General features: G+C 39.9%; 1 protein-coding gene across 2 annotated transcripts in view; it reads right to left on the bottom strand.

Annotated features, from left to right (window-relative positions):
* BOC (BOC cell adhesion associated, oncogene regulated) overlaps positions 1-25075 on the bottom strand; it is a 71185-nt gene extending 46110 nt beyond the window's left edge. The window contains exon 1 of one of the 2 annotated variants that reach the window (XM_063446306.1): positions 24767-25075. The gene's annotated coding sequence lies outside the window, so the exon portion shown is untranslated. The remainder of the gene's footprint in view (positions 1-24766) is intronic. The other variant, XM_063446311.1, reaches the window with a different exon arrangement.
* Positions 25076-27309: the final 2234 nt, after the last annotated feature.

Here is a 27309-nt window from a genome sequence, read left to right as displayed (position 1 = left end):
TGGGAACTATAGTGCAGCATGCTCACTAACATTCTGGATCTCGTATGATGTTCTGCCATCCTGGATTTTGACAGAGCAATAAAGACTACAGAATGTTGATAAACGTGATTTCATACCCATATGGTGTCAGTTGTAGAAGAACCACATACAATGTACAGTTATTGACATATATTTGTAGATGTTAGATGGCAAACAGAAATATCTGTGACAGTGTCATTTTCCTCGGTGACAGGGAACAGGTAATGATAGGTCCCGGCACACTATTTTAGAAGCCAGACTAATGCGTATCTAGCTTTATAGTACAAGGCCACTGTGTCCACGTGTGTTAGTGAGTGGTATGTACAGTGTGGAACTGTTTATCTTTGGCTATATAATGGCATTCCTGTATGTGTTCATATAACTATTCATTTTAGCGTACTCCATCTACAATGCCACCAGTTAGAGTACTCCCACTACAATGCCACCAGTTAGAGTACTCTAACTACAATGCCACCAGTTAGAGTACTCCCACTACAATGCCACTAGGAAGAGTACTCCCTCTACAATGCCACCATTAAGAATACTCCCACTATATTGCCACTAGTTAGAGTAATCCCACTACAATGCCACCAGTTAGAGTACTCCCACCACAATGCCACAAGTTAGAGTACTCCCACCACAATGCCACCAGGTAGAATACTCAATCTACAATGCCACCAGTTAGAGTACTCCCACTACAATGTCACTTGGTAGAATACTCCCTCTACAACGCCACCAATTAGAGTGCTTCCACTACAATGCCACCAGTTAGAGTATTCCCACTACAATGCCACTAGTTAGAGTACTCCAACTACAATGCCACCAGTTAGCTTACTCCATCTACAATGCCACCAGTTAGAGTACTCCCACTACAATGCCACCAGTTAGAGTACTCTAACTACAATGCCACCAGTTAGCTTACTCCATCTACAATGCCACCAGTTAGAGTACTCCCACTACAATGCCACCAGTTAGAGTACTCTAACTACAATGCCACCAGTTAGAGTACTCTAACTACAATGCCACCAGTTAGAGTACTCCCACTACAATGCCACTAGGAAGAGTACTCCCTCTACAATGCCACCATTAAGAATACTCCCACTATATTGCCACTAGTTAGAGTAATCCCACTACAATGCCACCAGTTAGAGTACTCCCACTACAATGCCACCAGTTAGAGTACTCTAACTACAATGCCACCAGTTAGAGTACTCTAACTACAATGCCACCAGTTAGAGTACTCCCACTACAATGCCACCAGTTAGAGTACCCCCACTACAATGCCACCAGTTAGAGTACTCTAACTACAATGCCATCAGTTAGAGTACTCCCAATATAATGTCACTTGGTAGAATACTCCTACTGTAATAGCACTGATTAGAGTACTCCCACTGCAATGCCACCAGTTAGAGTACTCCTACTGTAATACCATGGGTTAGAGTACTCATCTCGATACTATTCATCAATCAGAAGAATTGTGTAAAATAGCTATTTTTCAGCAACAGATAGAAATTTGCTAAAAGATAGAGGAGACCCTGAATTAAAGCCTTACCTAGTGAGACAGTAAGTGGGCAGAACCAATACTGTCTACTGCATGCACACTGCGTTCCTGACCCTTTATAGTTTAATTAGTCCTGATCAAACGGTATCATTCTAACTAATACTCTGGTTAAAAATGGTATCACAATCACTAAGAAAAACAAAGCGTATGGAGTGAGGAACTGACAAATGACAGACAGGCGGCGTGTTCATACAAGGAGTTTAAACAAGAGATTAGAGAGCTATCTCCGGAACAGTCCGTTGCCATGGAAATAAGTAATAAACATAAATATGACATATATCTAGCAATAACCATATGTCTGATAATTTACAGAATAATGAATAATTTATAATACACGTTATAATTCCACCTAACACAAAAACATCCGAAATGCATACATCTCCCCATATAAACACACACAGACAAACACACATACCGACAATACCACACAAACAGAGGGGCCGTGTGCCAATTCACAGGAGACAGTTCCAGCAATATATAAATCACACCTGTGACAGGTGTGAACTGTTGGAACACATTTGCAGTTTACGCAGACATTAAGCAGGCTCCCAGGGCTATTGCATTATTTGATTAGATTATTTGAAGAGAATTGTGTAATTTGTCTATTGCGCCAGTTATATTAAATCAAGCAAATAAATATATAAAGTCTATTTCACAAGTTAACTGATAACTATAGTAAAATACACACACATATATATGGTATTTACTTCTGCTTTTACTAAACAAAATACTTTCAATTATAATTTTAGTTACACGGCGCCTATTGTTGCTTTTTGAATTTTGGGAGAAGGTTGAAGTAAGTATCTTTGAATTAAAGATCATTGCATGGATCACAGGATTTCAACGTTCATTCTGATTCAAAATGTTCTCGTCATAAACCTCCAATTACAGGCGATCTACAACCCAGATCTACAACGTGATTCCACACAAGTTTGTTAGGAATGAAAGTTTTTTTATACAGCCCCGCTAGTAAACGTATGATATCCTTATGTTATTAGTTTTATAATGCCAAGCCCTTAGTTAAATTAAAACATATGTTGTCATGGGAGACGGAGTTGGGTGCCCAGTACAACCTAGAAGAATGGTTCGTTTTTTTTAAAGCTTTTCGTATTGCACCGACCATTTTGAAAATCATTATAAAATTTTATATCGCTGGTACCTGGCTCCGTCTAGATTGCACAACATGAACAATATGTATTCTGACCGGTGTTGGAGAGACTGTGGGGGTGTGGGCAATATGGCCCATATCTGGTGGTTCTGCCCTAAATTAACTAAATATTGGAAAATGATTCATGATCTAATTATTAAAGTGGACAGAACCATTAGCATTTTAACTTTGGAACTAGCCTTATTTAAAAACTCCGTTAATGGACCAGATAAAATAATCATAGGCCACATTCTGATCGCTGCTACATCCTGTTTACCTAGACAATGGAAGTCCCAAAATGTGCCATCTCTCAGAGAAGTTTTCAATTTGATTCTAGAAAACAAGGCACACGAATTATCGCATAGAGCTAATATGCATGGTTTCCCAATATTAAAAAAAATATTGGGATAAATGGGAAGAAAAAATCTAAACAGGTTATGGTCTGTGATATATTTATTGTTAAAGTGGATTGATGTACAACATTTTTGCCATATACACTGTTACGCCTATTTCAATGATGGATGGATACCCCTTCCCATTTCAAAGTTCCCCTTCCTTTCCTACCCCTAATACAATGTTTGTATTATTATTACTTGTTATACAAAATTTTAAAACATTAATAAAAATTATTTGAAAAGTTTGTTAGGAATGTAACATTCGTGGACTTTATAGTTAGAGAAGTGGAAGTGGGAGAACCAAACGACTGCCCAAATAATCGTGGATTTAATGGCTATACTTAATCTCCTTAGTGATAAGACTACTTGAAGATCTAGTTGACACATTATGTTGTTGACTTTTCCCCCACTTGTCGCGAAGTGTAAACTAACTGAGTAATAGAATAGAAAGCCAGTTGCAAAACCAATAATTAACACAATGAGTGTGGTACTAGAAGCCATTTGGAAGCTCGAGGGAGTTTAGTAAGGAGCCGGATTCCACCTCGGACATCACTCCAGAACACAGGCATTCAATCCAATAAGACGCCCATAAAACAAATGAGCAGTGAGCATACAGTTTACTCTCCACAGCAATGCAACATCTTCTAGAAATATTATTGAATTGAACTTTTTCCAAGCCAAGTAAGAGATAAAGAGAAAAAAAAAAACAGGAAACTGTTAAGTCTTTTGGTGCAATTTGCCAAGAAAAAGACAATCCTCCGACTTTTAGCTATATAAGGTTTTCTTGAAGTCAGAAATGGTCAAGAACGTGCTCTCCTGAATTGCACACATACATTTCCCAAAAATGTGCATGGTGTTCGTCTAAATGTGTTAACCCAGTTTATCTGGCACATTATCTAATGTCTAAAGGATATCTTATTCCAAGCTGTTCATAAGCACATCTTTTACATTCCAAAATTAAAAAAAAATCATATCCTTTTCAAAATCCAGATATCTCTAAAAAGATGTGTTCTACATTAGAACCAAGCCAACAAGTCAGCTGCCCACAGAATTCACACCGTTCTGCCAGTCTGCTGACCTAACTGCTAAATAGAAAGTCTGAACAATGATATAAGGATCTAAACCTAAGTCAGTTTTACCAAATTAGCCTGGCTTCGAACTCTCGACACTCACATTTAACTGAGCCACTCACAGCTCTGCTGACATAATCTTAGTGGATTTTTATGGGATGTTGACTCAAAATTCCAGACTAGTATTCCAGACTAGTAAACCGGGAGCTCCCTGATTGTAGAGCAGACAATAAGTCTGTTGTTTGAAACAGCTGATATCAAGGGTTTTTAGAATGACGATTTCGAACAGATACCAATGTGTGAAGGGGAAGAGTTCCAATGTGTGAACTTTGTTTTCTAAGTTTTAATTTTACAAGTCAGTTGATAATTTTCTCGTTGTTCCTGTGAAATGTCACAAAACAGGGCTCCAGAGATCTGAATGATTCAATCCCAGTACTCCTAGCCAGGCATGAACTCCTCCTGTTTCATCACATAAAAACACTTTTCTCCTAAAATGAAGACAGTAAATTCCAATAAAATAATGATGTACAAAAAAATCAAAAGTATAAAAATAGTTTTTAGTAATTACACTGTATGGTAATCTCTGCTATCGACCTGTAAAGGAAAGGTTTACAAGTGATAAACATTTTTTTTTTTTAAATTAAAGTAAAATGCTCACGCTGTAATAGCTGCGTGGTACTGGGGGTGATATTTATTTTATGTTAATTTCATGAAATCTGAATGGTTTTTAAACTAAGCAGGATGTGGTAGTATTTAAAAAAGATTTGATTTCCTGTATGTGGCCCCACCTTAGGGTGTAAAAGACGGTAGTATGTACAAGTTGGGGTTCCCAGACAGAGCCGCTGTAAGCTCTCTGGTCTTAAATATATGTTCCCTGAGCTCTCTTCAAATAAGCCCCTTAAATCCCTCATAAAAACATCCCAGAACCGAACAGCATGGAAGTTTGCATTAGGCAACAGTTTACTTATTGCACTCCCCTCGCCCCCTTGAGGATCACTCAAACAATGTTAACCTTTAAACAAATAGATGTTTAGATGGGCTCAGCCCCCTCATGCAAATTCCACTCTCGGCTCGCCAGCAGGATCTGACTGACACAATAAATATATACACTGTTTAACATTTATTTAGAAAGATTTTACATCCTTACATCTTACAGTAGCATTAACAAATGACACGCAAATAATCTGTAAATAGAATATGTTGATATTGTGAAGGCCTGGCTTTAATGAGAGTGTTGAGAAAAGAAAAATAAATATCACACACATTCGGTTACGCAGCAAATTGCATTGGATGTTTCAAGATAGGATAAGTAACGAATAAAGAATGAATAAATAACAGTTAGCAGGGAAAAATATTATATAGAATGATTCCTGGGGCACTTAGTCAGGTAAGTGATATATATAATTATTCCTGGGGCAGTTAGTCAGGTAAGTGATAAACAGAATGATTCTGGGACAGTTAGTCAGGTAAGTGATATATAGAATGATTCTGGGATAGTTAGTCAGGTAAGTGATATATAGAATGATTCCTGGGACAGTTAGTCAGGTAAGTGGTATATAGAATGATTCCTGGGGCAGTTAGTCAGGTAAGTGATATATAGAATGATTCCTGGGACAGTTAGTCAGGTAAGTGGTATATAGAATGATTCTGGGACAGTTAGTCAGGTAAGTGGTATATAGAATGATTCTGGGACAGTTAGTCAGGTAAGTGGTATATAGAATGATTCTGGGATAGTTAGTCAGGTAAGTGATATATAGAATGATTCCTGGGGCAGTTAGTCAGGTAAGTGATATATAGAATGATTCCGGGGCAGTTAGTCAGGTAAGTGATATATAGAATGATCCCTGGGGCAGTTAGTCAGGTAAGTGATATATAGAATGATTCCTGGGGCAGTTAGTCAGGTAAGTGATATATAGAATGATCCCTGGGGCAGTTAGTCAGGTAAGTGATATATAGAATGATTCCTGGGGCAGTCAGGTAAGTGATATATAGAATGATTCCTGGGACAGTTAGTCAGGTAAGTGATATATAGAATGATTCTGTCACAGTCAGGTAAGTGATATATAGAATGATTCCTGGGGCAGTTAGTCAGGTAAGTGATATATAGAATGATTCTGGGACAGTTAGTCAGGTAAGTAATATATAGAATGATTCTGGGACAGTTAGTCAGGTAAGTGGTATATAGAATGATTCTGGGACAGTTAGTCAGGTAAGTGATATATAGAATGATTCTGGGACAGTTAGTCAGGTAAGTGATATATAGAATGATTCTGGGACAGTTAGTCAGGTAAGTGATATATAGAATGATTCTGGGGCAGTTAGTCAGGTAAGTGATATATAGAATGATTCTGGGGCAGTTAGTCAGGTAAGTGATATATAGAATGATTCCTGGGGCAGTTAGTCAGGTAAGTGATATATAGAATGGTTCCTGGGGCAGTTAGTCAGGTAAATGGTATATAGAATGATTCCTGGGGCAGTTAGTCAGGTAAGTGATATATAGAATGATCCCTGGGGCAGTTAGTCAGGTAAGTGATATATAGAATGATTCCTGGGGCAGTTAGTCAGGTAAGTGATATATAGAATGATCCCTGGGGCAGTTAGTCAGGTAAGTGATATATAGAATGGTTCCTGGGGCAGTTAGTCAGGTAAATGGTATATAGAATGATTCCTGGGGCAGTTAGTCAGGTAAGTGATATATAGAATGATTCTGTCACAGTCAGGTAAGTGATATATAGAATGATTCCTGGGGCAGTTAGTCAGGTAAGTGATATATAGAATGATTCTGGGACAGTTAGTCAGGTAAGTAATATATAGAATGATTCTGGGACAGTTAGTCAGGTAAGTGATAAACAGAATGATTCTGGGACAGTTAGTCAGGTAAGTGATATATAGAATGATTCTGGGATAGTTAGTCAGGTAAGTGATATATAGAATGATTCCTGGGACAGTTAGTCAGGTAAGTGGTATATAGAATGATTCCTGGGGCAGTTAGTCAGGTAAGTGATATATAGAATGATTCCTGGGACAGTTAGTCAGGTAAGTGGTATATAGAATGATTCTGGGACAGTTAGTCAGGTAAGTGGTATATAGAATGATTCTGGGACAGTTAGTCAGGTAAGTGGTATATAGAATGATTCTGGGATAGTTAGTCAGGTAAGTGATATATAGAATGATTCCTGGGGCAGTTAGTCAGGTAAGTGATATATAGAATGATTCCGGGGCAGTTAGTCAGGTAAGTGATATATAGAATGATCCCTGGGGCAGTTAGTCAGGTAAGTGATATATAGAATGATTCCTGGGGCAGTTAGTCAGGTAAGTGATATATAGAATGATCCCTGGGGCAGTTAGTCAGGTAAGTGATATATAGAATGATTCCTGGGGCAGTCAGGTAAGTGATATATAGAATGATTCCTGGGACAGTTAGTCAGGTAAGTGATATATAGAATGATTCTGTCACAGTCAGGTAAGTGATATATAGAATGATTCCTGGGGCAGTTAGTCAGGTAAGTGATATATAGAATGATTCTGGGACAGTTAGTCAGGTAAGTAATATATAGAATGATTCTGGGACAGTTAGTCAGGTAAGTGGTATATAGAATGATTCTGGGACAGTTAGTCAGGTAAGTGATATATAGAATGATTCTGGGACAGTTAGTCAGGTAAGTGATATATAGAATGATTCTGGGACAGTTAGTCAGGTAAGTGATATATAGAATGATTCTGGGGCAGTTAGTCAGGTAAGTGATATATAGAATGATTCTGGGGCAGTTAGTCAGGTAAGTGATATATAGAATGATTCCTGGGGCAGTTAGTCAGGTAAGTGATATATAGAATGGTTCCTGGGGCAGTTAGTCAGGTAAATGGTATATAGAATGATTCCTGTGGCAGTTAGTCAGGTAAGTGATATATAGAATGATCCCTGGGGCAGTTAGTCAGGTAAGTGATATATAGAATGATTCCTGGGGCAGTTAGTCAGGTAAGTGATATATAGAATGATCCCTGGGGCAGTTAGTCAGGTAAGTGATATATAGAATGGTTCCTGGGGCAGTTAGTCAGGTAAATGGTATATAGAATGATTCCTGGGGCAGTTAGTCAGGTAAGTGATATATAGAATGATTCTGTCACAGTCAGGTAAGTGATATATAGAATGATTCCTGGGGCAGTTAGTCAGGTAAGTGATATATAGAATGATTCTGGGACAGTTAGTCAGGTAAGTAATATATAGAATGATTCTGGGACAGTTAGTCAGGTAAGTGGTAAATAGAATGATTCTGGGACAGTTAGTCAGGTAAGTGATATATAGAATGATTCTGGGACAGTTAGTCAGGTAAGTGATATATAGAATGATTCTGGGACAGTTAGTCAGGTAAGTGATATATAGAATGATTCTGGGGCAGTTAGTCAGGTAAGTGATATATAGAATGATTCTGGGGCAGTTAGTCAGGTAAGTGATATATAGAATGATTCTGGGGCAGTTAGTCAGGTAAGTGATATATAGAATGATTCCTGGGGCAGTTAGTCAGGTAAGTGATATATAGAATGATCCCTGGGGCAGTTAGTCAGGTAAGTGATATATAGAATGGTTCCTGGGGCAGTTAGTCAGGTAAATGGTATATATAATGATTCCTGGGGCAGTTAGTCAGGTAAGTGATATATAGAATGATCCCTGGGGCAGTTAGTCAGGTAGATGATATATAGAATGATTCCTGGGACAGTTAGTCAGGTAAGTGATATATAGAATGATTTGATATCTTATGTGTGGATGGGTTTATATTACAGTAAAGAACACACAGAAATCTTTGAAATACATAAGTAGAGATTTTACTGACATGGTGGGAGAAGATATTGATTCTCCACAGCTCCTGTCTCAGCGATTAAACTATTGGTAGAAGCTACAAATGTATTACAGAGTAAAGAACGGGTATGTCACCCATTGCACACGGCACGATTCAAAATATGATCTGCCCATGGAGAGATAAAGACATTGATTCTGTCCCCCCTATCTGTTCTCCCAGCATACCTGAAAAGAAAGGGTAGATACAGTGCTTACATTTTTCACTCGCCATTAGCTATTGGCTAGTGAATATTTACCCCTGGCAAGTAGAAATTCACCCCTTCTGGGTATGCTATGGCTTGGAGTGGCTCGTAGCGTTTAAGGCCTGGCTGGTAGGACTTGACTTTAAATTGTATTTCCTGGTAAATATATACAAAAAGTAAAAATTTTAGGCTATTGTAAAAATGTTTTTTTTTAAAATGTTCCCAAATGTATTAACAAAAACTGGCTGTTCTGGAAACGCTTACTGAAACTAAGCATATTAAATATTTTAACCAACGAATAAGACACAGAGCCAGCAAGGAGCGGCTTCATGTGAATCGGAGATGCTTTTATCATGATTGCACGGGGCCTCATTTTTATTGTAAATATAAACCAAATGGAAACTAAATCTCACCGGATTCTGTAACATAGGAGCCAAAGTGGAATAATGTCGGTACAACAAATCACTTTCCTAGAAAATCACAAATAAATAGAGACCCCCAAGGGGTACGTAGTAATCTCCCACTCACACTCAGGAAATCGAGAAATATTCTCATTTCCCCAGCCCTTAATCGCCTTTTTTTTCCTTCCCGCAAATATCATCTGCCCACTCTGTTTGGGTCAGGACCAAACCGTAGAAACTGTATGTTATTTGACGTGATCGCATGTGGGAGATGGGAAATGATCAGAAATATCATTAAAAATAAGGAGAAAAACCAAACCTGGGCAGATGGGTGACAGTCAGTTACCAATACTGCGGCCCTGCAATGGCAGAATATTTGGATTCATGATATATTTATATATATATATATATATATCATTTAAAGGGTTAAAGCACAGTTCTATTCTATAAAATCAGAGAGAGGGAATGTTTAGGTCACACTGCTGTGAACGTGGTACATATTGAGACCACAGAGCAGGTCGAGAAAACCACAAATACCACGCTCCAATAACCCTTTTAGTGCCGGTGCTGTGTACAATATATCGCATAGCACTCATCGGATACTCAGAGTTAAACCCATGATGCCCATAAAGAGAGTGGAGACGATGCAGAGATTCCATATCGGATTAGAAATTGCTCAGGGCACCCCTGGTGGCCACACAGATAACTGCATGAGCAAGTAATAGGCTTAAAGCAGCTCCCACGCTGCAATAAGTGGATTATTCAATGTTTGTTGTTGTCTTTACTGTTGAGGAGAAGATTTATAGAGACTAAGAAAACACTTCCTGGATGTGACTATTCACCAATCCCCCAAAAACAAATAGTGTGCTCTTGCTATGGATAGATTTATTTAAGGAAGTCATTTGCATTGTTGTTAGACTGTTTCCTACTGAGGGTTTAACATAAACGTAGACAGCTCAGCACCACGTGTGAGTGTTAGATATTCTAGTGCAGCACCATTTATTATAAGCCATCGAGATTTGCACTAATCGTGAAACAGTAAAAAGCTGACTTCTCATACCCAGCTCCTTGATACTCCTCCATTCCACTACACCAACACCATTCCCACGGCAGATCCTAGCGCAAATCGAAATCTCACCGGCACGACCCTTACGCACTTTATAGCTCCTAATAATGATAGATGATGACAATCCATGCTAATATGAATTACTACGCTGGCATGGATCGACCTGCGCACTACCAGCTCGTCTAACCAATATTTAGAATCGTTTACAAGTACTAACTAACTTTCATATTTATTCAAACCTCATGTATGCAGTTTCTAAAGACGGGAGGGTAAACTTCACAAACTTCACAATTCATTCTGGTGTCAATAAAATGGCTTCCTAAGTTGGGGGAAAGTATGTATGCACTAAAACGCGAAAAGGTACTAAGAGCTACTAGCGACTATTGTGTCGAGGGAGCCATACTGTATTGATTTGAATGTCCGGACCAGTTTGCGGTAATCATGCTTGTGATCCGCCTGATGATTATACGCAATGAACAAATAATACTGAGTATTTTACTGGTATTTCCCAGTAAAATCATAATGCAGGTTTTGGCACTGCCCGGTGCCAAGTAGAGTTATATTGAGAAGTGCCAATGAACCCCGACAATTATAGGAGGACTTGAAACATTAAACTTTCTGACTTACGTTCGCCGACAGCCAAGTTTGTGGAATTCGAGAAGGACGCAAGAGGAATTAAACTCCTTAAGAATGGAAAATTAGCAAGACCTCTCGGAGAGTCTTAAATTACTCGTAGAAGGCCGTGCCGCACCCTTTCACTGCCACGGAGCCTTTGGTTATTTGCAATAAGGAAAAACTAGATGATAAATCTTTATACAGAGAGAATGTGGTTCCTCTCGCTGATATAATCTTTATACAGAGAGAATGCGGTTCCTCTCGCTGATATAATCTTTATACAGAGAGAATGCGGTTCCTCTCGCTGATATAATCTTTATACAGAGAGAACGCGGTTCCTCTCGCTGATATAATCTTTATACAGAGAGAACGCGGTTCCTCTCGCTGATATAATCTTTATACAGAGAGAACGCGGTTCCTCTCGCTGATATAATCTTTATACAGAGAGAACGCGGTTCCTCTCGCTGATATAATCTTTATACAGAGAGAACGCGGTTCCTCTCGCTGATATAATCTTTATACAGAGAGAATGCGGTTCCTTTCGCTGATATAATCTTTATACAGAGAGAACGCGGTTCCTCTCGCTGATATAATCTTTATACAGAGAGAACGCGGTTCCTCTCGCTGATATAATCTTTATACAGAGAGAACGCGGTTCCTCTCGCTGATATAATCTTTATACAGAGAGAACGCGGTTCCTCTCGCTGATATAATCTTTATACAGAGAGAACGCGGTTCCTCTCGCTGATATAATCTTTATACAGAGAGAACGCGGTTCCTCTCGCTGATATAATCTTTATACAGAGAGAACGCAGTTCCTCTCGCTGATATAATCTTTATACAGAGAGAATGCGGTTCCTCTCGCTGATATAATCTTTATACAGAGAGAACGTGGTTCCTCTCGCTGATATAATCTTTATACAGAGAGAACGCGGTTCCTCTCGCTGATATAATCTTTATACAGAGAGAACGCGGTTCCTCTCGCTGATATAATCTTTATACAGAGAGAACGCGGTTCCTCTCGCTGATATAATCTTTATACAGAGAGAACGCGGTTCCTCTCGCAGATATAATCTTTATACAGAGAGAACGCAGTTCCTCTCGCTGATATAATCTTTATACAGAGAGAATGCGGTTCCTCTCGCTGATATAATCTTTATACAGAGAGAACGTGGTTCCTCTCGCTGATATAATCTTTATACAGAGAGAATGCGGTTCCTCTCGCTGATATAATCTTTATACAGAGAGAACGCGGTTCCTCTCGCTGATATAATCTTTATACAGAGAGAACGCGGTTCCTCTCGCTGATATAATCTTTATACAGAGAGAATGCGGTTCCTCTCGCTGATATAATCTTTATACAGAGAGAATGCGGTTCCTCTCGCTGATATAATCTTTATACAGAGAGAACGTGGTTCCTCTCGCTGATATAATCTTTATACAGAGAGAATGCGGTTCCTCTCGCTGATATAATCTTTATACAGAGAGAATGCGGTTCCTCTCACTGATATAATCTTTATACAGAGAGAATGCGGTTCTACTCGCTGATATAATCTTTATACAGAGAGAATGCGGTTCCTCTCGCTGATATAATCTTTATACAGAGAGAATGCGGTTCTACTCGCTGATATAATCTTTATACAGAGAGAATGCGGTTCCTCTCGCTGATATAATCTTTATACAGAGAGAATGCGGTTCCTCTCGCTGATATAATCTTTATACAGAGAGAATGCGGTTCCTCTCACTGATATAATCTTTATACAGAGAGAATGCGGTTCTACTCGCTGATATAATCTTTATACAGAGAGAATGCGGTTCCTCTCGCTGATATAATCTTTATACAGAGAGAATGCGGTTCCTCTCGCTGATATAATCTTTATACAGAGAGAACGCGGTTCCTCTTGCCGATATAATCTTTATACAGAGAGAACGCAGTTCCTCTCACTGATATCTTTATACAGAGAACTAGGTTCATCTCGCTGATATAATCTTTATACAGAGAGAATGCGGTTTTCTCGCTGATATAATCTTTAAATCTTTATACAGAGAGAATGTGGTTTCTCTCGCTGATATAATCTTTATACATAGAGAACGCGGTTCCTTTCACTGATATAATCTTTATACAGAGAGAATGCGGTTCCTCTCACTGATATAATCTTTACACAGAGAGAACGCGGTTCCTCTCGCTGATATAATCTTTAGACAGAGAGAACGCAATTCCTCTCGCTGATATAATCTTTATCCAGAGAGAACCCGATTCCTCTCGCTGATATAATCTTTATACAGAGAGAACGCGATTCCTCTCGCTGATATAATCTTTATACAGAGAGAACGCGATTCCTCTCGCTGATATAATTTTTATACAGAGAGAATGCGGTTCCTCTCGCTGATATAATCTTTATACATAGAGAACGCGGTTCCTTTCACTGATATAATCTTTATACAGAGAGAATGCGGTTCCTCTCACTGATATAATCTTTATACAGAGAGAATGCGGTTCATCTCGCTGATATAATCTTTATACAGAGAGAATGCGGTTCCTCTCACTGATATAATCTTTATACAGAGAGAATGCGGTTCCTTTCGCTGATATAATCTTTATACAGAGAGAACGCGGTTCCTCTCGCTGATATAATCTTTATACAGAGAAAACGCGGTTCCTCTCGCCGATATAATCTTTATACAGAGAGAACGCGGTTCCTCTCACTGATATTTTTATACAGAGAGAACGCGGTTCCTCTCGCTGATATAATCTTTATACAGAGAGAATGCGGTTCCTTTCGCTGATATAATCTTTATACAGAGAGAACGCGGTTCCTCTCGCTGATATAATCTTTATACAGAGAAAACGCGGTTCCTCTCGCCGATATAATCTTTATACAGAGAGAACGCGGTTCCTCTCACTGATATTTTTATACAGAGAGAACGCGGTTCCTCTCGCTGATATAATCTTTATACAGAGAGAACGCGGTTCCTCTCGCTGATATAATCTTTATACAGAGAGAATGCGGTTCCTCTCGCTGATATAATCTTTATACAGAGAGAACGCGGTTCCTCTCGCTGATATAATCTTTAGACAGAGAGAACGCAATTCCTCTCGCTGATATAATCTTTATCCAGAGAGAACGCGATTCCTCTCGCTGATATAATCTTTATACAGAGAGAACGCGATTCCTCTCGCTGATATAATCTTTATACAGAGAGAACGCGATTCCTCTCGCTGATATAATTTTTATACAGAGAGAATGCGGTTCCTCTCGCTGATATAATCTTTATACAGAGAGAACGCGGTTCCTCTCGCTGATATAATCTGTATACAGAGAGAATGCTGTTCCTTTCGCTGATATAATCTTTATACAGAGAGAACACGGTTCCTCTCGCCGATATAATCTTTATACAGAGAGAATGCGGTTCCTCTCGCTGATATAATCTTTATACAGAGAGAATGCGGTTCCTCTCGCTGATATAATCTTTATACAGAGAGAACACGGTTCCTCTCACTGATATCTTTATACAGAGAGAATGCGATTCCTTTCGCTGATATAATCTTTATCCAGAGAGAACGCAGTTCCTCGGACTGGTATCTTTATACAGAGAACTAGGTTCATCTCGCTGATATAATCTTTATACAGAGAGAACACTCCTCAGCAAACCTTAAATTACTTGAAGTCTATGCCAGCTTACACAAACCTACATTCTGACGTTTGTATATTTAAATAATCTACTCTTTAATGGTAGACAGATACAGAAACCAGAAGTGGGGTGTAAAAGTACCTAAAAGATGCACAGCTGTGCCAGCCTCATCACGGTTAATGATTTTATAATATAGCAATAGGAGGCGGCCATCTTGTTTTCTATGCCATGCTCCTCGGAGGCTGTGAGATAATTGTTTGTAAAAAGAAGCGCAAACTGGGATAGTATACATTTTACAAAAACTGTGAAAGGAACAAGTAACGTTAACTGGGGTCAGTAGGACACAGCTCTCTCCCTGGGTGTAGAAGAGGTTGTGGGGCCTGTAGTTACCCCACAAAGGGGCAGTAGGAAGCAGCTCTCACTCTGCATGTAGAAGGGGTTACGGGGCCTGTAGTTACCCCATAAAGGGGCAGTAGGAAGCAGCACTCACTGTGTGTAAAAGGGATTGTGGGGCCTGTAGTTACCCCACACAGGGTCCTGTGGAAGCAGCTCTCTCTCTGTGTAGAAGGGGTTGTGGGGCCTGTAGTTACCCCACACAGGTGCAGTAGGAAGCAGCTCTCTCGCTGCATGTAGAAGGGGTTATAGGGCCTGTAGTTACCCCACAGATATGCCTGTTCTAGCAGCTCTCTCTCTCTCTGGGTGTAAAAGGGGTTATACATCCCGTAGTTACCCCACACAGGGTCCTGTGGTAGCTGCACTCTCTCTCGGGGTAGAAGAGGTTGGAGGACCTGTAGTTACCCCACACAGGGGTCAGTAGGAAGCAGTTCTGTCTCTTGGTGTACATGGGGTTGCGGGGCCGGTAGTTACCCCACACAGGGGTCAGTATGAAGCAGTTCTGTCTCTTGGTGTACATGGGGTTGCGGGGCCAGTAGTTACCCCACCCAGGATCCAGTGGAAGCATCTCTCTCTCTCACTCAGGGTAGAAGGGGTTACAGGGCCTGTAGTTACTCCACACAGGGGTCAGTAGGAAGCAGCTCTCTCTCAGGGTAGAAGAGGTTGCGGGGCCCGTAGTTACCCCACAGAGGGGTCAGTAGGACACAGCTCTCTCCTTGGGTATAGAAGGGGTTACGGGGCCGGTAGTCCCCACACACAGGGGCCTGTGGTAGCAGCTCTCTCTCTGGGTATAGAAGGGGTTACGGGGCCGGTAGTCCCCCCACACAGGGGCCTGTGGTAGCAGCTCTCTCTCTGGGTATAGAAGGGGTTACGGGGCTGGTAGTCCCCCCACACAGGGGCCTGTGGTAGCAGCTCTCTCTCTGGGTATAGAAGGGGTTACGGGGCCGGTAGTCCCCCCACACAGGGGCCTGTGGTAGCAGCTCTCTCTCTGGGTATAGAAGGGGTTACGGGGCCGGTAGTCCCCCCACACAGGGGCCTGTGGTAGCAGCTCTCTCTCTGGGTATAGAAGGGGTTACGGGGCCGGTAGTCCCCCCACACAGGGGCCTGTGGTAGCAGCTCTCTCTCTGGGTATAGAAGGGGTTACGGGGCCGGTAGTCCCCCCACACAGGGGCCTGTGGTAGCAGCTCTCTCTCTGGGTATAGAAGGGGTTACAGGGCCGGTAGTCCCCCCACACAGGGGCCTGTGGGAAGCAGTTCTCTCCTGAGTGGTTTTGCAGATATTTACTGGGGTTTGAGGTTTAAGGTGACCAGGGTGTGCTTTAATGACCTTGGTTTTGTTTTTTTAAGGTTTGTGGCATTTCAACCCTTGAGGCAAATTATCCTGGAAAACCCCAAAGCTCTCAGTGTAGCCACCGTGCTGATGGGGGGGGAGGGGGAGGCCTAAAACATGCTATGTCTGCCATTAGCTATATCTGGTATAGTTTTTAAATAACGTTCATTTGGACCTCTGTATAAAAGGCAATTCTGGGTTGTGGTACACACAGTGCAGCTGTCACTGCTGATTGCCCCACTTATCAAGCTTTGAAAATGACCTATTGATACATACCCTCACTGCGTGCTATACCTGCGACAGACTTGTTAGGATAGGGAGCACCGGGGTCCCCAATAAACAGCCCCTCACAAGTTGGTAAAATACAACTCCTATGACTCTGCCACTGTTTCTGCGTGTCCCACTGATCCCATAACCGTGTTTGCCCCTTCCACCTACAGCAAGTCCTCTACTTAGAACGCTGAGCCATTGCCGTCAAGGCGTCCGTCTGCCCATTACATGCCAGACCTCTACACGCTAACCACTCGAGATGCCCTATCTTTAGCCCATCCTGTACTTTATTAACCACTGCAGTGCCACCGCCATCTGGCTACAGGTTAAATCAAAGCATTGTACACCCCTCCGGCATTGATAGGGCAATGCCCTAAATAGAAACCAACGGTATTAGCAGGCCTTGGACTGGAACCACAGCTCGCAGCACCTGCAATGCTAAAGGAAGCCATCACGGATAGAATAGCAAGCGGTGCAAATCACAATCTACCTTTTAACCCCTTGATTTACACGTCACTCATTCAATAACTTGATTGGCTAGAGTAGAGCGGAATGCTTCCTGCTATGTTTGTCTCGTTAGAGACACCACCAATCTGCCCGACCCGTCACACCATCCTCAGGCACCGCTGGCGAGTTACATGGGGACTCATCATAAACCCAGCCGTGGGTTAACAGTTATTAATCAGCTCAGTATTAATTACAAAGTGTGTGATGAATTGTTAATAATCTAGACTGTGAGCTCGTCTGAGCAAGGTCCTCATTTACCTCTTGTTCCTGTATCACTGTGTAATTGTCAAACTTTTGGTTAAATTTCCCCCTTTCATAATATTGTAAAGCGCTGTGGAATATGTTGGCGCTATATCAATATTAATAATAATTTTGAGGTGACTTCCTAATAACACTTTATACAACTGAAATTTAGAATAAGAACATTGTAAAGAAGGACATTAGGATAGAAAAGAGGGACAAAGAGATTCGTGCCCAAAATCGGGACTGTCCCTCCTAAATAGGGACACTTGGGAGGTATACAAGTTATCTACATCAATGAAAGTAAACCTTGGAATTGTACCAGAATAACAAAAATAAAGCGTGTTCTAGGACTATCTCGGGTTTACAAAAATGAAGGGACAGATATGAAATAGTCTGTGCGCTCGAAAGAATCTCAAAACTTCTCAATATCTGTTGTTTTTTCATTTCAATGCATTAGATGTTGCTTATCCCTGCTGGACTACAACTCCTCACATGCTCAGTAAGATTCAGGAGGCTACTGGGAGTCTGATATAATGTCATAGTGACGTAACCACCTACTAAGCAGCTTATGTTAGAACTCCAAACAAACTCATCTAGTTGTTGGCTGAGCCTGATGAGCATTTTATCCCACAATAGCTTTATATAGCAAGTTGATGGCAATTTGAACTAATGCAGCCCTATGTATATACATACCGTACTTATAAATCCCTAAATCTCAAAGAAACCTCCCATTTCTATATGTCATTTCGGACCAGAGTTTTTTTCTTCAGAATTTTTTGGTTAAAAGTGTGTGATTGGACATTGATCCGCTGAAGCTGGGGGAAAAAGGGGGTGGATCTTTATCAACTACAGAAACCTGGTCTTGTAGCTAATAAAAGGCAAGCTCTCAGAGCTTAGTAAATATTGTGCATATTTTATTATATCCATTCATTTTATTTGCAGTAATTAATTATATGCATTAAAACAATTGCTTTTCTGGACATTTTTATACTAAGGTGCTGCTGCTGTACTTTGACAGATTTCCTAGGAAAACCTTTTACTTAATATTTTGACACTTTCAGTACCTACATACATTCGCCCTTCAAGCATTGCAAAGATTAAAAGGCAGACAGAGACATGTGCGATAAACATGTAACTGACTGATAAGTGACTTTCCAGAGGATAATTTTTTTTTTTTTTAAAAGGACACAATAGTCACAAAAACAACTTTAGCTTAATGAGGCAGTTTTGGTGTATAGGTCATGCCCCTGAATTCTCACTGCTCAATTCTCAGCCATTTAGGAGTTAAATCACTTTGCTTATACAGCCCTAGCCACACCCCCTTGCATGTGACTTGCACAGCCTTCCTAAAAACTTCCTGTAAAGAGTCATCTAAAGTTTATCCTTTCTTTATTGCAAGTTCTGTTTAATTTAGATTTTCCTATCCCCTGCTATGTTAATAGCTTGCTAGACCCTGCAAGAGCCTCCTGTATGTGATTAAAGTTAAATTTACAGAGCAAGAGATAAAATTGTTTAAGGTAAATTACATGTGATTGAAAGTGAGACCCGTTTTGTTTTCCTGCAGGCTGTGTCAATCAGAGTCAGGGGAGGTGTGGCTAGGGCTGCATAAACAGAAACAAAGTGATTTAACTCCTAAATGACAGTGAATTGAGCAGTAAAACCTGAGAGGCATGATCTATACACTAAAACTGCTTCATTAAGCTAAAGTTGTTTAGGTGAATATAGTGTTCCTTTAAGGGTTAAAAAAAATTGCCTTAATGTAAATCTGCCACATACCAAAGCTTACTGCAAAAATATACATTAACCCTTCAAATGACAAGGGCATGTATAGGTATACGCTGTTCACCATGAAACCATAATTTAAATTCTGTCCTTATCTGTTAGTTAAAATAAAAGATCCTTACTTGACATATTACTAAATAAATACTGTTGCTGTTAATAACGTGTATTAATACACCTTCTTCCTAACATTTTAAACTTCAATCACAATGTCACTAAACTGACGTCATAATTCATAAAAACATGTCAAGTGCGTTACGAACCATCTATTTTACTAGAATACTGTAGCCTTCCATCCGGGCTGGCAAATGGTTCAGGGTAATCCTGATTCGATTCTGGGTAAATTTGTGGTGGTGTACAATTAAGACGGCGTCTTCGCTGCCGTTTGTCCCCAATTAAAATTGTCGCAATAAGACATCGGCGATTTTCTGCTTCAGAGGAGGGTACCAAGATGGCTGCCTTGACTCTGTCGGCCTTGTGGTCTTAGAAAGCACGTTGAAAATAAGCAGCAAATAGTCTGTGTTTTACAATGTCTTGCAGCTCATTATGGCTTCCACCATATAAATTCCCTACTGATGTCCTGCTATTACACCAATACACCTCAGCGGCTTTGTAGTGCGCGCCTCACACCTCTCTCTCCCCCAATAAAATGGCCGAGGTGCAGTGAACACAAAGCAGATCTCCATATTACTGCTGGCTGCTCAGCACTGCCATGTCACATTAAGGAATTGGGCCTAACAGTTTAATAAGTCACATACTGTACATTTAACCAATTAACTGCCAGAGTCAAGCGCAGGATTAATTAAAAAAAACCTCATAAACCTGAGCCCACGCTGCGCGCAGACACCCATCCTTTATTGGACTGCACTCGGGGATACGTCAGCTTTTATTTCCCAGACACCAGTGGAGTTATTTACTAAACTGGGAAATGTGACGAATTCACAAAGGAATTGCAAAGTTTTATCCAAATCTGGATAATTCTCCCACTGAGCTACTTTGAGTTAAAATTTCTATTTTTCGTTATTTATAACCAACATGAACATCTTAGAACAAAAATATATATTTATGGTGCAATAGCATAATCAAAAATAAATTATATTTCAAATTAGACATTTAAAAGCCTGATTAGAGTGGCCAACACTCCAAATGCTGGCTTTTAAAATAAAAATGTCATGTACCTGTCAGTTTATCATAAAAAGAAAATGTTAAAATTCCAACGCATTTCAAACCATTTATTGGAGACGAGCTGCGTTATATACGCCTTTCGGAAAAGATAAATCAACTCAAAACCAGCTTTTTAAACCATTAGCAGCAAAATATATGGCATACATGGAAGCATCAATCATAGAAAACGAGACAATTATAATAACAATGGTGATAATGCAGTTGGCATATCAAACATTCACTTTTTCCATAAGAAACAGCGTATAAAACTAAACAAAAAAAAAACATAACTCAAATGTCTAGTCCTATTACTGTGTAAGTAAATCACAGTCTGTGTGGGCACTACAGTGCCCCGAGACATGTCCACTCGTTTTTAGAAAAGGGAGGCACGTGCCACCTGAGAGGTTAGATATAGAGCAAGGTATTAGAAAAGGATATAATGTTGGGGGTGAAAAAGGAGGCCTTTTTTATATCATTTATCAGCTATCTCTGGTTATTAAACGTTTCAAATGACCCTGACGCATTTTTCCTTCCCTCCCCACTACAGTGCAGGGAATTTAAGCTAAGTATCCAACTTACAAACTACATCAGTACACTTATAATGATGAATGAATTCTCAAGCTGTTGTTGAGTGTAAAATCCCAGGCAGAGACTCTTGCTTATCCCCCAAATGGCTAGTCCGACCAGTAGTGTACAACTTTGTTTCAAAGATGGCGTAACTTGCCCTTTGGCAACTAGGCCCCAGCTGTCATGCTGGACTTCAGCAAGTCTGCTTGCAAAGCATAACGCGAAGTTGTAATGACATTCAACAGAAACAGTTAAATAGCGTCATCCTAGACAGCCTTTATAGTAGTGAACTCAGATCCAGTAATGGTGGGAGAAGCGTGGTTGGGTACCACTTGGAATGCAACTCAGTCTTTTTACTGGCACCATAATACTGGCCACATCACATTTTTTCTCCACTACTACTTATAGGAAGGTATTGTAATTCTAATGTTACTGCAGTTACATTCTGTTGTGATCATAATTTATTTTTTAATCTACACGTTGTGGTAACTAAATTGCTGGCGAATATATTGACGGCGGGATTTTCAAATTTCTAGTTTGCCGTTTTCATCAAAATTTCGGCAGCGCTCAGATGTAAACTCCCACTATCGCGTCACTTGATGCTTCAGTGAGAGCTGAGCAAATTGTACTACGCAAACACGCGCACACACACAAAGTCTACTACGCGCATTCATAGCTGCGAACGCATGAAGACAGCAACAACTTGATCCAGCCCACTGCTAAGGGATTAAATACTCCAGAGAAAATTGAAATAATGAAAATCAGTTTGTAGTGACAATAAATTTCACACATCATTCCTTGCTTATAACACTAACATTGTTTCAATCCAATTCTCGCGGACAGCAGACACTATGTTTTTTTTTATTTAAATAACAATATAATACATAACTGTAAATAGTAAGTACACTATAGGGTCAGTTTTAAACTCGGTGGGAAATGTCGCTGCTGGGGCAGAGATAGGTCTTGCTTGATATGACACCTGCTGCAGACTAGAACTCCAATCACGGTTATGAGGGAACTCTTGCTGGTAACAACAAAAACAAATCAAGGATTATGGAACTGAAGTCCACAGTAGCTTTGGGGCAAATGACGAGGAGTATTATTGCACCAGTCGGACCAATCTGAACCAATACCTTTCAAACGCTGAACTATCACTCAGGTGAATATAATAAAGAACGTATTATCGAGAATAAACTTTACTATACATTTACATTACCTCTGGCAACACGGGTGCATTTCAACAAATGACTAAGAAGTTTTGGAGGATTATAAATCAAAATAAAGTAGGCAGTGAATTGCATGAACCTCTTACACAAGGAAGACAGACAGGCAGTATTACAATAAGGTGCTTATAGCAAAGTCAACAGCAAGTTTAATGGCTTTTTGTAAATTTGAATGAAAGATAAGAAATGTCGGAAACAAAAACCTCCTGTGCCCCAATCAGTGAATAACAGCCAGAGGTGTATGGTCACCCGTCCAGCCCAATCCCCTGCCATGTATATCTGTCTGGCATGGCATTAAGTGACATCTTTATATAGTGTCAATGAGATGTCACCCTGCGTACAGCTACTATTAAAACCACCACATTCTGTGTTTTCCGCTATCCGTGGACGTGGCAAGGTAAAGAATCAGGGTCAAACCACCTTGTTACAACAGTTACAAAGGAGACATCCCAAAAAATCTACATTGCAAAATCTACTTTTCTTATCAAGCCATTTCCCACATCGGTTACTTTTTCTAAACTTGTCACACAACGTGTCACCTGTGATCGGCCAGTGGCTAGAAAAACTATACGTGCCATCAGTCCATTTATAATCAGAAGCCACAGGTAGGTTAACCCACAATACGTCCCTGATATGATGGGGCCCAACATGTGTTAGTACGAAAATGGCCACAACATTGTAGTAAAAGGTCACCAAGATCAGTGACTTCCAAAGGCATTTAATCTTTTCACTACCAGCTATATGTGTAAAACCAATGCAAGTCACTGAGGCACAGAAAGAGTTAACAAATACAGGTACACAGTGGAATATGGGATCATTTTACTGATACTCTTAATATTTAATATTAAGTCCAATTGATCGACTATGAGCACAAACCTAACTCTCACAAATCACACAATGCGCGAAATGTGATTCAAAACAGGCTTTAATAAAAATACCTTATCGTGTCATTAATTGGGAGTGTGAAAAGCTAATTCTAACAGATAGACAGATCAATACATTACATAGCGTCCGTATACACATCATTTCTAATCATAATAACCACACAAGATAAATACATTATTTTGTGGTTTAATTACGACTTCGGCCTGGGACCTGGGTGCTGAGATTTGCTCTTGTTGTGATATCTCAAGTATTCAAAACTTTTTAGATGTTAAAACAAAGAGGCTACTTACATACACAGTCAGAGCTAATAATATCTTCGTAATAAAAACACAGGGTCATACACTGGCTATGCAGCATTTTGTAACAGTGGGATAGATAGATAGATCCAAATTACTGTAAATATACCTTCAACAAGGTACCCAAGTACTGATTATTGATAAAAAAATATTCAAATAAAAAATTTACACTTTTATGAACATCCTGCAACTTTATAACTTCACTACGAGGTTACGATAAAAAAAATCTGAAAAATAAACATAAACAAAATATTTACCTAATAGTTTCAATCACTTCTTAACTAAATATGTAAATAGTGTGTTCGGCATTTTACGCTGTGATTAAATGGAATTACTGAGATTATTTTCTTATCTCATTTCTGATTTCTGATATTTTTGATGACAGCACTAAACTCACACATTTACTTGTCAATCACTGCAAAAATCCTAAAATAACAAGCAGAATACTTTAAATGTGACACCTTAAAGTTACCCCATAACCCGCGCCCCCGAACAACGAGATATTGGGCTATAACATCTTAATTAAAACACAAACCGTGAGTATGTGAGTTTTATTTCTAATTCCGTATTTATTACCTCAATATTCAGAATAATTATGAAATAACCACAATGTAAACAAAACAGTATTACAGCTCGTGCCTTCATTGCGTCTGTCATGGCAACCAATAAATATAAATACCATACCATACCAAAACAAATAGTAAAAACTGTCAGTCTGTTAATTATTGTAAAGTACGTGTAATTTGTAAAATCCAAAACGCGTCTATTTTGAAACATAATTACACCTTAATGGTTTTTCAACGCAACAGAGTTTTTTTTGTCGTTTTTCATAAAACATAAATACAGGTTTTTTATCCAATTTTTCGGTTACAACGTACAGTTTTGCAAAGAATGTAAAATGTTTAAAATTCACAGGAAATTAAGAGATCTGGAGCCCCAGACGAGGCCTAAGACATTCAAACTGTGTTCATATGAGCAGATAGAAAAACAAAGTACAGAAAATACTACATTCAACTCCAATCCTGCAGCCAACAACACACACAACCCACCAAATGCTAAACAAATGGGAAATTAGCAGGGGCTTTTTAAACACAACACACAAGAAGGGAGCTGCAGGCTGCAGTTTGTACAAAGAAACTTTGGCATGGTTCTAAAGTTGTGACTTACCAGGAGATCAGGAAATGGGGATCTGGGGAGGAGAAATCTTGCAGATTGTGCAGAGTTGTTGTGGTTGATATTAGTGTTTAATCTGAGGCTGGCTGTGTTTGGAAGTAGTTAGATAGAGGTTAGAGCATGTTGTGAGCTATTTGCTGTAAGCCTGAATCTGCTCCTTCCTCTCTCCTTCTTTTTGGATGACTGATTTCTAAAACAATTCCTTCTTTTGCCAGGGTTGGAGCCTCCCCTCTGAAAGGAGATGGGGGAAGGGACTGCGAGGCTCAGGGATGGCTTGTACCAAAACACAAAAAGTATTCCAGCAAAGTCTGCAGCAACTTAGAATGCAGGCTGGAAGGAGAGCTTCCAGCATCACTGTGTAACATAACATGCATACAGCACAGCACAGAGTACATGTGGCACAGGGGATTGGGGTCTGGAGAGCAGAGTTTAGTGCAAGTTGGGAAAAGAGAATAGAGGGCTGAGTCCCCTCCCCCAATGTTTTGTGGGGTAGGTGAAAGACCCTCTCTCTCTCTCTCTCTTTCTCCCCCCCCTGCTCTCACTGCAGCTGCTCAGCACACTGAGGATACAGTGTAACTTACTGGCCCCAGCAAGAATACACAACTTCATTCCAAAACACAGGGACATCATGCCCTGCCTTGCAACATTTTAGCACAATTTAAGCATCTTAAAGGCTCTGCACTAAACAGTTAATGAGGATAGTGACTTTAATGTTTAATAGGTTTTTACAACACTAGATGTGAAAATATATAGATTATTATTATTATTATTTTATTATTTATATAGCGCCATCAGATTACGTAGCGCTGTACAAAGGGTGGACTAACAGACATTTAATTGCTATATTGTCTATGAATCGTTTCTATATTGTACAGCGCTATGGAATCTGATGGCGCTGTATAAACTATAAAATAATAATAATTATATATATATATATATATTGTAACAGTGTTATTCATTTATAGCACCAACACATTCTGGCGCGCTGTACAATATGGAAACGATTCATAGACAGTATAGCAAGAAAGTAAGAGGCGCTTGCGCAATGTGTCGTTTAAACTTGTGTTTCAAAAAGGGTCGAATAAAGAAAATGATTCGAGTCAATGGTTCATTTTTATTTATGACATAAAAGATGTTAATCTTGATAAAAGTTACGTTTGTTGTTTTAATACAAATAAATAATGCTATGAAGCCAGTAACGCACAGTGTATTATTAAGGTGGCGATATGATGCCAGTAACACACAGTGTATTATTAAGGTGGTGATATGGTGCCAGTAACGCACAGTGTATTATTAAGGTGGTGATATGGTGCCAGTAACGCACAGTGTATTATTAAGGTGGTGATATGGTGCCAGTAACGCACAGTGCGTTATTAAGGTGGTGATATGATGCCAGTAACACACGGTGCATTATTAAGGTGGTGATATGGTGCCAGTAACGCACAGTGTATTATTAAGGTGGTGATATGGTGCCAGTAACACACAGTGTATTATTAAGGTGGTGATATGGTGCCAGTAACGCACAGTGTATTATTAAGGTGGTGATATGGTGCCAGTAACACACAGTGTATTATTAAGGTGGTGATATGGTGCCAATAACGCACAGTGTATTATTAAGGTGGTGATATGGTGCCAGTAACACACAGTGTATTATTAAGGTGGTGATATGGTGCCAGTAACACACAGTGTATTATTAAGGTGGTGATATGGTGCCAGTAACGCATGGTGCGTTATTAAGGTGGTGATATGGTGCCAGTAACACACAGTGTATTATTAAGGTGGCGATATGGTGCCAGTAACGCACAGTGTATTATTAAGGTGGTGATATGGTGCCAGTAACGCACAGTGTATTATTAAGGTGGTGATATGGTGCCACTAACACACAGTGTATTATTAAGGTGGTGATATGGTGCCAGTAACGCACAGTGTATTATTAAGGTGGTGATATGGTGCCACTAACGCACAGTGTATTATTAAGGTGGTGATATGGTGCCAGTAACGCATGGTGCGTTATTAAGGTGGTGATATGGTGCCAGTAACACACAGTGTATTATTAAGGTGGTGATATGGTGCCAGTAACGCACAGTGTATTATTAAGGTGGTGATATGGTGCCAGTAACGCACAGTGTATTATTAAGGTGGTGATATGGTGCCAGTAACACACAGTGTATTATTAAGGTGGTGATATGGTGCCAGTAACGCATGGTGCGTTATTAAGGTGGTGATATGGTGCCAGTAACACACAGTGTATTATTAAGGTGGTGATATGGTGCCAGTAACGCACAGTGTATTATTAAGGTGGTGATATGGTGCCAGTAACGCACAGTGTATTATTAAGGTGGTGATATGGTGCCAGTAACGCACGGTGCATTATTAAGGTGGTGATATGGTGCCAGTAACACACAGTGTATTATTAAGGTGGTGATATGGTGCCAGTAACGCACAGTGTATTATTAAGGTGGTGATATGATGCCAGTAACGCACGGTGCGTTATTAAGGTGGTGTTATGGTGCCAGTAACGCACAGTGTATTATTAA

This window comes from Pelobates fuscus, chromosome 1 (genome assembly GCF_036172605.1).
Source record: "Pelobates fuscus isolate aPelFus1 chromosome 1, aPelFus1.pri, whole genome shotgun sequence".
Lineage (NCBI taxonomy): Eukaryota > Metazoa > Chordata > Amphibia > Anura > Pelobatidae > Pelobates > Pelobates fuscus.
The sequence above is the reverse complement of the archived record's forward strand: the minus strand, read 5'-3'. Positions and strand labels throughout refer to the sequence as shown.